The sequence below is a fragment of the Glycine max genome, chromosome 20, assembly GCF_000004515.6.
Source record: "Glycine max cultivar Williams 82 chromosome 20, Glycine_max_v4.0, whole genome shotgun sequence".
NCBI lineage: Eukaryota > Viridiplantae > Streptophyta > Magnoliopsida > Fabales > Fabaceae > Glycine > Glycine max.
In genome coordinates, this window is record NC_038256.2 from 45,007,987 (window position 1) to 45,020,126 (window position 12,140).

Sequence of the window (12,140 nt, forward strand, 5' to 3'; positions counted from 1 at the left end):
TTTGTTTGGCATATCATGCATAATTTACTTCTTATGTTTGGAAACATGTTATGTTGGATATGCAATGGTGAAACTTCCTTTCCTCTGTCTGGGTACTGAATGAATAACATAATGCAAAGAAGTCCTTTTTGGATGGCTGTAACAGTATCATCACAAGTTCAGCTCATATTTTATTGTATATAAAGTTCAGTTGATCAGCACCAAATTTAATTTGAAATCATGGGGTGAGATGGAGATCAACTTGATTTTCTCATTATTTTTCTGTAATAATTTTTAGGTTTAATTACTCACTTAGTTTCTATAGTTATAAAGACTTTTCCTATAAGTCCCTATACTTAAAAAAACCCGTTTTAGTCCCTGCAATACCATTTATAATTAAAATCTAATTCTTATTCAAGAAACCTATGGACGATATATGAAAAAGTATATCGAAAATCCATGAATCTTGAAAGTGGCTTACCTCTTTGTAGGTTTATGATAGACATATTTGTGCATATACTCTTTTCTGTCTGTTTCATTTTCATAGTTTTTATCGAAATCTTCTGCTTATAATTAGGGATTGATTTATGGTTTTTACACAGGTTGGTTCAATTGCTACTGGTGGCCGATATGATAACCTGATAGAGATGTTTGGTTCAAAGAAATTTACAGCAGTTGGTGTAAGTCTGGGAATAGAGAGAGTTTTTGAAATAATGGAGCAACGTCAGAAGGATCAGAACCAGGTGATCATAATGTTTGATAACTATGTTAGTTGTTTATGTCAAAAAAATAAATATTCTTTGATTTTTCTGGATATCAGATCCCATCTCAACACCGATTTTGCTACAAAATTTAGTTAACTTACCATGCTTTTTGACTATTGAGTAATAAAAGGCTCAAAATAGAAAACACTATTTGCATACAGGCTAGATATAGATAATTTTCCTTATGCGTTGGATGAGTAGACATTTGTGGAAATTAATGTAAATAACATTGCAGCTGCAGTTGATTCACTTTGCTAAATTTAACCTCATCTTTTTTTACAATGAATCTGAACCAGCCCAATTTTTGAACCCAGGGAGGATGCATCTCATCACTAGAGATGTTTGCAGCAGAGTTTTGACTGACTTTCACCTACAATTAATTTTGCTGTTTTGGTGTGGAAATTTTGATAAAACTTTTGTTTCTAATTTCCACAAAAAAAATTATATGCCCTTATTCAGTTTAGAACTTCCGGGTTATTTTCTGGGCTAGAAAGTTGGAATGAATGGTACCACTGTTTTGCCAGTATTAACAATATTATATATTATTTGTTTTCCCTTTTATCCCTTCTTATAAATTTTTGTTAGATGGCTCGACCAACAAAAGCATACAACTTAAAGCACTTTGAGTATGAAAACAAATCAAGGATCCCTTGGATGGTACTTGGTGAGCGGGAAGTAAAAGTGCAATTGAAACACCTCGAGGGCAGTAATACATGTAAACATTCCTAGGCAAAACTTTTGGAGCAACTGCGGAGACGGTTGTACCCATGAGAGGTTTTACAAATACAAAACATTTTATGTTTCATATTCATTTGCAAAGTTTATTTCTTTTGCTGACAATTGTTATTTTTTCTTTCAAATTGTAATTGTGACAATAGAAATTACTACGTTGTGAAAGAAAATTTGATGCTTTCAGTTTATCATACCCATTTATGTAATTTTAAATGAATAGTTTTACTTTTATTTTGACGTGTATATCACAGCATAAATGTTTCCCTGTGTGCAATTGTTCTACGTTGACCATGAGAAACTTAAGTTTTTTTATTCCTCAGTCTGGCATCGGCAAGAAAACATACATAAAGATTGCACTCTCAAGTGCCACTAATCTTACCAAAACCACCGTAATAACCATAAGTATCGCCTCATGCTAAATCATTATTTTCTCGGATATTATGATACAATATCCCTTTTGTTCTAAAATTGCCAAACATGTCACAGCTTCATGTGAATTTGTTTCCCAAAGGTGTACCCAAACATGAGATTACATGATGAATATGGTAATCACAAAGGTGGCAGACAACTATGAAAATATGATTTTTAACCAATTTAGCCAGTGCCAATATAGTGAAAGATAATATATTTATATACAACCTCCAAACATTTTGTACAGAAAAAGAATAAATCTAAATGCCTTTACTACAATGAGTAACTGAAAGAAAATTTACATGAAAATGGTCGAGTGGTGCTGTAGCGACAAAAAGTCTAAAAAAAACTAGTCTAAGAAATTCTTTTTCGGAGCTGCATTACAAGAGCTTCCATGTGGGGTCTTATTCTCGAAATCTTTACATATTACTTTATTAAAATTTTCTAATTTAATCATAAATTGGCCTATTAGCTCAGTTGGTTAGAGCGTCGTGCTAATAACGCGAAGGTCGCAGGTTCGAGACCTGCATGGGCCATTTTTGTTTGATTTTTCTCCTTTTAAAGGTATGATGTGCTTATTAGCTCACGCGCTCAATTTTTCCCCTCAAGGATTCTAGAAATTACGAAGTTATGTATTTCCCGAAACTACTTCATAACAATTATACAACTCTTTTCCACACAAATTTAAGGAATCTATACGCAGTTTTGACAGCACTTAGTTGTAGCAGTCAGTGAACCTGATTCCAGGATATATATGCTTAAAAGTTCATTAATTTCCCTCTCGCTGCAGTGTGGTCACAACTCACAATGGATGCTCCACTCTCTAGCAATCACATTCATTGGGAATATGGGTCCATGTGGACTTCATATGGAACGAATGTCTTTAATTCTCTCAAGGGATATATGCTTTGATAAGTTAAAACTTTTCTTAAAAGAACCATGACTGTTTGTATCTTGTCTCATTCGTTATTTCTTTTGTGGTAATGAAAGGAAGAATAAACTTTATTTCATCACTCACCAAGCAACAGACAAATGCACAAATTAAGCGGCTTCAATTTTAATAATTTATTTATATTTAGATGGATGTATATATATATTCACATTTTGAGTAGTACTCTTCAATTCGAACAAATTGAACTTTACAAGAATCTTATGAAGTTCAATTAACCAATCAAATCTAGGAACATATATATTGGCGACTTGGCGTCTCCTTTTCATGTAGAATAGTTGCTTAGTTGGAGTTTCTGTCCCTCTAACCAAAATGATGAATATCAATCAATCACTTAACACCTATAAATGAGTGAAAGGAGAAGAAAAAATAGTTTTGTCGCTTCTATACAAAAGGGGATTTTGTCCCCTCTTTTTATAATTGTTTTCCTTCTCTATTTGACATCTTTCATTTTCCTATATTCTTTTCAATTAAGTACATATGGTTTACGGTTGGAAAATGTAAAACACTAAAAAGGTTTAGATTCAATGAACTACACAAGTAACACCCAATTAGCTTAACACCATGTTTTAATTTCAAATCATAAATCTAGCATTAAGTTATAAATTCTTTTACTTGTATAATCCGTACATGTTCATTTCTTATTAAGTATAAATTCTTTTACTTATATAATCCGTATCAGTTCATTTCTTATTAATGTAATTTGTTTTTAATTAATAACCTGCAACTCTCTCACATTTGAATTTCAAATGTTAGTTCTAACATGGGGTATATATATGGTCATTCACTTAATTATAGTAATATATATAAGAGTGTCTCTAATAAAAATTGCTTATGAGAATCTTAGAGTCAATTGCAACTTTTTTTTTGGTGAATTCTCATGCAACTTTATTATTGGAATAATTGATATGACAACTATTATATAAGAACAGTTGCTTATAAACAACAATTTTTAACAGTTCTTAAGAATTATGAGATGTTGTAAAAAAAAGAATTATGAGATAATTGTAGAACTCATTTTAAGTTCATTAGGAGAATGCACCCATTGGAGAGAAAATGGTTAAAATTCTTAAATCTTATGCAACATCAATTGTATGACCTACTATAAAAATGAGTTAAGTAATTCTATGCTCTAAGGTTTTGGTTATATGATCGATGGGTTAAGAGTCATTAACACTACCGGTAGTTAATGATTAATCAAGCGTGTAATTAAAAACTAATTGGGTTTAAACATTCTAAATTTGGCAAAAAAAAATATAATACAGGTTTATATAGCATTAACCACGTCATCTCCATCTAATACATATAATAAGTAGCTGTATACATTAAGGAGATGGATCATCTCAAAAAGTAAAAGAAAACACAACTATAGATAAAACCAATAAATTGTAGAGATATATTAATTAATTACATTGTGAATACATATATCAGATAAATCAATCTAACTGTCAGCAGCAAAGTGGCATCATCATTCCAGAAGTGAGTTAGCATTTCTAATCAGATCTAAACACTGTAGTAGGCTGGGAAAGAATCCCCAACAAAGTCATCCTAAAATCAATCAAACTTTTATACAAAATTTTCACTCTTTCCTCAACAATCTCAACCCCATGCTCCAGTTCCCTGCAACATATCTTTAGTCTCTCAACAGAATACTTCATCTCCTTTTCCCTTTTTCCCTTCATCTGCTCCTTCAATTCTCTAGCTGCAGCCACTGTCTGCATCAACAAAGATGACCAACATCTCCTTCTCTGCACCTTTTTCTTCTCAGCCTGATTTACCAACTCCTGCAACAATCTCAACCAAGAAGAACTCATCATATGCTGAGAAAATTTCATCAAGGGCAATCCACGTTTTGGATCAAACGATAGACCAAGCTCAAGAAACCTACAACACAACAAGGCCATGGCCTTAGAGCCACACATAACCTCACTGAGTTCAGTTTCATGACACAGCTTTTGCCGCAACATTTTCTTCAAACAAGAGCCACGGTAGAAGTTCTCCATTGATTTGCATCTCTTTTCCATGCTTTGACATGACTCCAAAAGCTCCAAAGCACGAGTTATAGGCTTTGCAGCACCACCACCCTTATCAACCAAATGCACAACCACTCTCAATGAGTCCACGTACTTGTTGATGTGATCCATTTTGTCCATTAAATAATTGCACGCATCAAGCATCTCAACGTTGTCTTCGAGGTACTTATCAACAGCACCACGATCGGCATAGTCTTTGTATGAAACGTTCACAAGAGAATCTGAGGCAATTTTCTGTGTGGTGATGGCAGCATCAAGCAACTGAGCCAACCCTAATTCGCCCTGTGATCGGAGGGTATCGAGCTCCGCCGTGAGTTCCCAGTCGAATCGGCTTTTCTCCGGCAAAGGGGACACCACCGCCGGTGCTCTTGGCTGAAGCTGCCGCATGGGGAGGCTCCTTAGGATGGTTGGTGCTCTCATAATTGGTGTGTTACAATATTGTATAGACTTGCTTTGCTTAATTTGCTGGGCAATGTGTTAATTTAAGGTACACGGATGCATGTATATAACTTGACCAATTGATAATGTGGTGTCATATATTTATAGAGAGAAGAAAGGCATATCTAAAAGGACATGTGTCAATATTACTTGGAATATATACAAATGTGATAAAATATGTATGACACTCATAAGGTGGCTTCTGGCTGCAATTGGTATGTAGAAAAAGGGTAAAGGTAGGGACCAAAGTTAATAGAAGTTTATAGCTTGGATGCCGTAGAAGGGGTCACTGAAATTCTCTTTTTAATTTGCGGTGAAACAAATAATTGGATGACAACCGTGGTGTGTTGGAAGTGAGCTAGCTGTAGTGAGAGTGCGTACTGCACTGTTGAGTGTGATGGACCCAACTGGCTTCACTAATGTGGGATTGCTTCCAATTATTGGGACACACTCTTGCACCATATATAATAACAATAAGAGTAAGCTTATACACAAACTAATTAAACCAACCGGCAACAAATTATTACTGTCATATCTGACTATTATATATCCTCCTAATATTATCAGTCTCATTCAAATGGTTAAATGATGAAATATTGTACATTATTAATATTTATTTTTTATAGATAAAAGTAAGAGTCTAACTCAAATGATTGAAACATTATTTATATATTCTTGATATTTATCTTTGATCGATAAAAGAAAAATATAACAACTTACATAATAAATAGTATTTTTTTATTTATTTTTCCCTATTATTTTGTTTATTATATTTCATATTCTTTTTTCTTCTTTTTTCTCTTAATTATAAAAATTATTATATGAATTATTATAGAAATAATATTTCTCATCTCTATATATGACATGATATAATTGAGTCTTATTAATTAATTTTTTTATCCAAACAAACATGTGAATTTAAATCATTTAATAATTTCTTATATTTGATATAAATATTCTATTATATTTTCTTATTTGTCTCTGTTTTTTCACTTTTGTCACGTTATATCACCCCTTATACTTATATATATATATATATATATTCTTAATTTATTTTTTCTCTTTCTTTCTCAAGATGTAAACTATAAGGATTCAAATATCATTTTTGTAATAATAATAATAAAAAAAGAGTATTATTAGTTGGGGCAAGGCAACGTAGGCATCTGTATTTATAGGATATATGTTAAAAATAAAATAGATATATTAAATATTTTAAAAATATTTAATATCTTTCTTTAAATAATTAATTGATTAAAATTTATATAATGAGTTAAATTTATTCTATAACATGTGCCCTTGACAGATATATCCTATAAATACACATAACCTTTGTATTCCAATACCAACTATAATTTTATTCAAATATATCTCAAGTAACTTGATATAATTTCTTCATTAAAAAAAAAGTAACTTAACATCAAATGGCTCATATATATTAAAGATCTTCAACTAAAAATATCTTTCATATGTATAGCGACTGCATTATCTTCAAATAATTAGAAACTTGGATCTACAATGACTTGCTGAGTTAACTCACTGAATTCTAGAGGAATACGTTGAGCCGCATAGAATATACTTTCAGAATGGTAGGCGCATAACAAACTTTCAGTACAGATGAATATTAATAAATAGCTGAAGGATCCAGTTTGCAGAATTTGGTTAAGACATATAATGGACTCAGTCTTTAAGAAAGAGATTTATATATGGATAATAAAGTCATACTATATGCTGCAAGGATGATCACGAATATAAAGGTGCTTTTTAAAATGTAAGTGAATTTAAAAATCAAAACTTAAAATCTTAATTAATTATGGATTCACAGTGATGCCAAATAAAATAATTTTTTGAATATTTTTTATACAAATATTAAGGTTTTAAAAAAAATAATAAGATAAGATTTCGATAATGAAATCAACCCTAAAAAGTTGGACGTAGTTTCACGAAGTTGGTTGTTAACAACAAGGGCTACTCACTCAAACGATGTCACTACTGGAAGTCTGGAACCCTCCACATCACATCTCACACGGCATGCACCACGAATCTAACATTTGTTTAGATTGTCTCTCTGTTGGCCACGTTTGAGATTGACCTATATTTTATGTATAATCTTGAGGGAATATTCAGAGTTGATAAAAAATTAAAAATTGGTTATTGGAAATGCCCATAAAAATTACACCAAAAAAATTACTGTAAATAAGCTTTAGGTGGTTTGGTAGGAGGAAAAAAAAGAGATTTTTTTTCTCTTATTTGGTTGTGTAGAAAGTAAAAAAAAAAAAAAAAAACTATGTAAACTAAGATAAATGTCCTAAATAAAAAGTAAAACGGGATAATGTTAAGAAAATTATGTATGTCTTTATATATAAAAAAAAATACATCTTTCCCTAATTTCTTTTTCGTCTAAAGGTGGTCGAAACCTGAAAATGTGTCAAAAGCTCATCACTTGCAGATCTCGTTCTTTCCGTCGTCTCCTTTCACCAAATTAATGGAGGAACAAGTAATTAAAATGTTTGGGTTTTTTCTTCCCTCTTCAATCGGTTCTCTTCTTCTTGTGAAACAAATTAAATAAAACCTTAAGTGTAAATTGTCTTATTTACAAACAAAACTATCGAAATCTAGAACAACATATGCAAGGCACTTTCACAATTGATCATGAACATATATTTGCACGAGATTATAAAAATCAATAAATGTAAAACAAAAGGTCGGTGCTTTCTTTTTTTAGAAAAATAAAAAGCAAGAAAACTGAAACAATTAGCGAAAGATGTTGAAGGAAATCCTTATGCATAATTAATGTGTGTAGTGACAAGTAGCTAGGAGTAATAAAAAGCGAACAAACCCGTTCCATATCAGTATCAATGTATCATATAATTGAAGCTACAAGGTCTTCGAAGTACAACAATTTGTACAACAGCCTTTACAAGGGACTAATGCATGCATATGAATTTTAAAAATAGATTCTCAACATTTTGGATCTGAATTAAGATCCGAAAATCCATCTGCATGATATATACAACTATTGGCAAATCTTCTGAACACCAATCCTGTAACCTTTTGTTTCAGTTTTGCTTTCGTGCCTTGCAGAACAACACACATGTGCATAGCAGCTGGTGCAAGATTCCTACTAATTCTATATATAATTTCTCTTTGTTGCTTAATCAAGTTTTTTATTTTTATTATAAAAATTATAGTGAGGATAAGCTCATTATGAATAATATATCATATATCACAAGTTAATAAAAAATAAAAAACGAGAGCCAAACCTACACATCAAAAAACGAGTGATTCAATTAATCTTTTGCCAGTTGAATGAACTTTCATTAATTAACAATTTTCTTTTGGGGGTACAAGGTTTTCTTAAAACACTTTACATTCCCTTTTACTTGTATCTTGATGGAATATCCAGCTTTGACCGTATATGGAAATTTTCCAACATGGAGATTTTTTACAATAAAAAAAATTAATTACTCATTTAAATTTTATAGTTTTAAATTTATTGTTTTAGTCTAAGGGGATTTTTTAATCCATAAACTTTAATAAATAATTTTTTAGTTACTAAGTTTATATTTTAATTCTCTAAAGGTATTTATCGTTAAAAAATTTTAACTCTATTAATTAAAGAATTTTGATAATAAAGATTTTTTAAAAATTAAAATGTAAAATTAATGAACTAAAAAATTTATTTATTAATTATAGGAAGTAAAAAGGATAAATTTAAAAACTATAGAGAATAAAATCAACAATAATTATGAAGAGATTAACAATTTTCAATAAGTGTAAGTCATTATTGCAACTTAGAATATTGTAATCGAACAAGTGTATATATGCTAATACTATTAAAATTCCAATTGATTCAATGGATCTATTGTACAACAATACGTACAAAAAAAATTATGAATTGGTACTAACGGGATGATGCATGTATGTGAAAAAATTTAATTTGGCTCATTAATGACAATTAATAATGCACCACATCATTTACCTGATCTATGCTAGCGCTCAATGGTTACTAAAATTCAAAATAACTATAAGTTGAATTAAGCTTTCATAGTTTCTCTGATATAAGGTTAGCATATACACTATTAAAACACTATCAACTTTACAACAACAATTTATGAACCTACTTGAATGAAAAGAACAATGTAAAAAAAGTTATTCTAGATCACTTTATAAACTAACAAGTGTTGAGATGATTATTTCGCTTTTTGATATGTAACTTCTCGACTCGAGTTGTGTATAATTACATATTAAATTTTGGTTCAATTTGTTTGTTTAAACTCACTTTGAAGCTCAAGTTAGTGTCGGTACGTACTAGAGAGAAAAAATTGATTCAGAATTAGTGTGTATCTCTCAGCAATATTGCAATTACTACTTTATAAATATGTCATTTGATGTCAGCAACATTTTTTGTAACATTTATAACCAAACCCAATCTTTTAAACTGCTTCCTTGAGCTTTCACCCTAATGCAAATGCCTGAGAAGGGAACAACATTACCAATTGATCTGCTGGTGTTTTGTGTATGATGTTACCTGCGAATTGGTACCTATCTGGGAAGCTAGCTAGCTAGCCCTGCATTTGTTTATAGTTAAAAAGGATGTTAAGCAAAGTTTACTTTGAATCAGATGATATCTGGCTGTTTCAAAAGTAAGCTACTGCTTTGAATTAAGTATTATGGCAGAGTTTATCTTTGTAACTAGTTTATTTCTTTTTTTGCTGAATCTTTGTAACTAAAAATTATCAAATACAACGTTCATAATTATATGCATTCTTTAAAAGTTAGAACTGTTGTATGTGAACTGAGACTTGAAATTGTCATCTACCTGCTGAGACAAATAAGGCACACTTTGAAACGGAGCCACGCATCTCGAAGCAAGGTGCTTCAGATTAATAAGCAACTAAGATATTTTGAACTTTTTTTCCAACTTGTCATTCTCATCATTTGTTCATAGAAGACAAATTAATGTTAGCTACTGATGAAAAATTCAAAATGAAAAATTTTCATTGAAAATTGATATATATATATATATATATATATATATATATATATATATATATATATATATATATATATATATATATATATATATATATTGATTTTCAGTAAAAATCTTCTATTTTGAATTTCATTATTAGACACCGGTTAGCAAATTAACAACCGTCGATAAAAGTGATAATAATTTGTATCTCTTAATCAAGTCGCTCAAAATTTAAATCTTAACTTTGAGTATAGAATAGATCATGTTGGGAGAGGATTATTCACTTTGTATGTGATTATGATCTCTAACGGAGATAAGTCATTACTTCCGACAATGGATACTTCGTATTAATACCATGGTAAAAAAAACACTTATTAGTAAAATCATTTCTAGAGAAGGATATTGATTGTGGCTAATTTTGAAAACAATCAGGATGGTTAATTACATGTGATTAGCTAAAATAACTCCAGTTAAAAACTTAATTACTTGAACTTGGGTACATTCACAAACTGGTAGAATATGCTTATCATCTTCAAATGGCATCATATTTTGCATGGCCCCATAACGATGTGCTCATTTAGTCATTTGTATCCTACACCTCCCAAAAAGTCTCAATGGTCAAAAATACCCTGGGCCCTAACACCTCCTCTCTCTCTCTCTTCCCTATGCCGCCCAAGCACCCTCTCCTCTGGAAATGAACATGTCGTTGCCCAAGGTTCAGGCATCCAATTCTTGCATTGTCATCCTCTTTTACCATCTAATATGAACATGGTGTTGTCGTCCTCTTGGTGACGATGTTGCAGTTGCCGATGGTGGTGATTGGGCTTGTTGAGAATAGACTTAAGAGAGGGACAATAATGAAGGAAAGGGGTTCTTAAAAATTATCTTAGAACAGTGATGATGGTGGTTGGGCTTGGTGAGAAGATGGTGCACGATAGTGTGAAGGTGTAGAAATGGCACAATTTGGAACGATAGCACGGTTCGAGTTTGAAAAAGGGAAGGGGGTATCACCGCCTATTTCAAAATAGTTATTATAGAGTAGCAAAACCTACATTTTGGAACAACTATTCCAAAATACGAAAAATTATATTCCAAAATAGTTATTTCGAAAACATATCCTATTCTAGAATAGTCGTTCTTGAATAATATACTCTTTCGAAATAACTATTATGGAATATTATTTTTCATATTCTAGAATAACTATTTCGGAATAGAATAAATACTTTAGCAACCTACTCCATAATAGGTATTTTGTATATTCTGTAATAGTCATTCTAGATTGGGGTGCCTAATAAAGGGATATTTTTATATGTTGGAGTCTTTTGGGAGGTACAGATGCGAAAGGGAGGTGCAAGATATAAATGTCACCCATTTATCATTGAGAGATTTTAATTGTGGGCTTAGCTTTCCAATTGTTTGGGATTCGCATTTTTTTTATAATAGGCTTTATTTTATTCCATATATTTAAGAGCAATGGTTAGTATTTGTCAAATATTTAATATTTTGATAATATATTAATCAAATGTAATTTTTTATGCAATTAATCAGAATCAAAACTATTACCTAAAACTGAAAGTAATTTAGACAGTTTATATTTTATTAATATATACAAATAAAAAAACTAATTTCACCACAAATCCATAATTAAATTTTTAAAAATTGCAAACACATAATTAATCATTCAACAATTCATTTTTCGGAACTTATCCTATCTTTTTCATACTACACCAATCCGATATTCGAAGGCCGTAATAAAATATCTAGTTAGGGAACCAATGGTTTTACGTATTTTTTTTCTAAGGAACCTTTTCATTTTTCAATAGTATTTATATTTAAGTTTTTAATAATTGCATTATGAA

At 30.8% G+C, this 12,140-nt stretch overlaps 1 long non-coding RNA gene and 1 other non-coding gene across 2 annotated transcripts; both read left to right on the forward strand.

Moving 5' to 3' along the window:
• The first annotated feature begins 395 nt into the window (after window positions 1-395).
• LOC121174321 (uncharacterized) lies at window positions 396-1,700 on the forward strand. Its single transcript, XR_005890359.1, has 3 exons — window positions 396-466; window positions 582-722; window positions 1,329-1,700. It is a non-coding gene; the product is annotated as an uncharacterized lncRNA (long non-coding RNA).
• A 648-nt stretch (window positions 1,701-2,348) lies between these two features.
• TRNAI-AAU (transfer RNA isoleucine (anticodon AAU)) lies at window positions 2,349-2,422 on the forward strand. The gene has a single exon. It is a non-coding gene; the product is annotated as a tRNA-Ile (tRNA).
• Window positions 2,423-12,140: the final 9,718 nt, after the last annotated feature.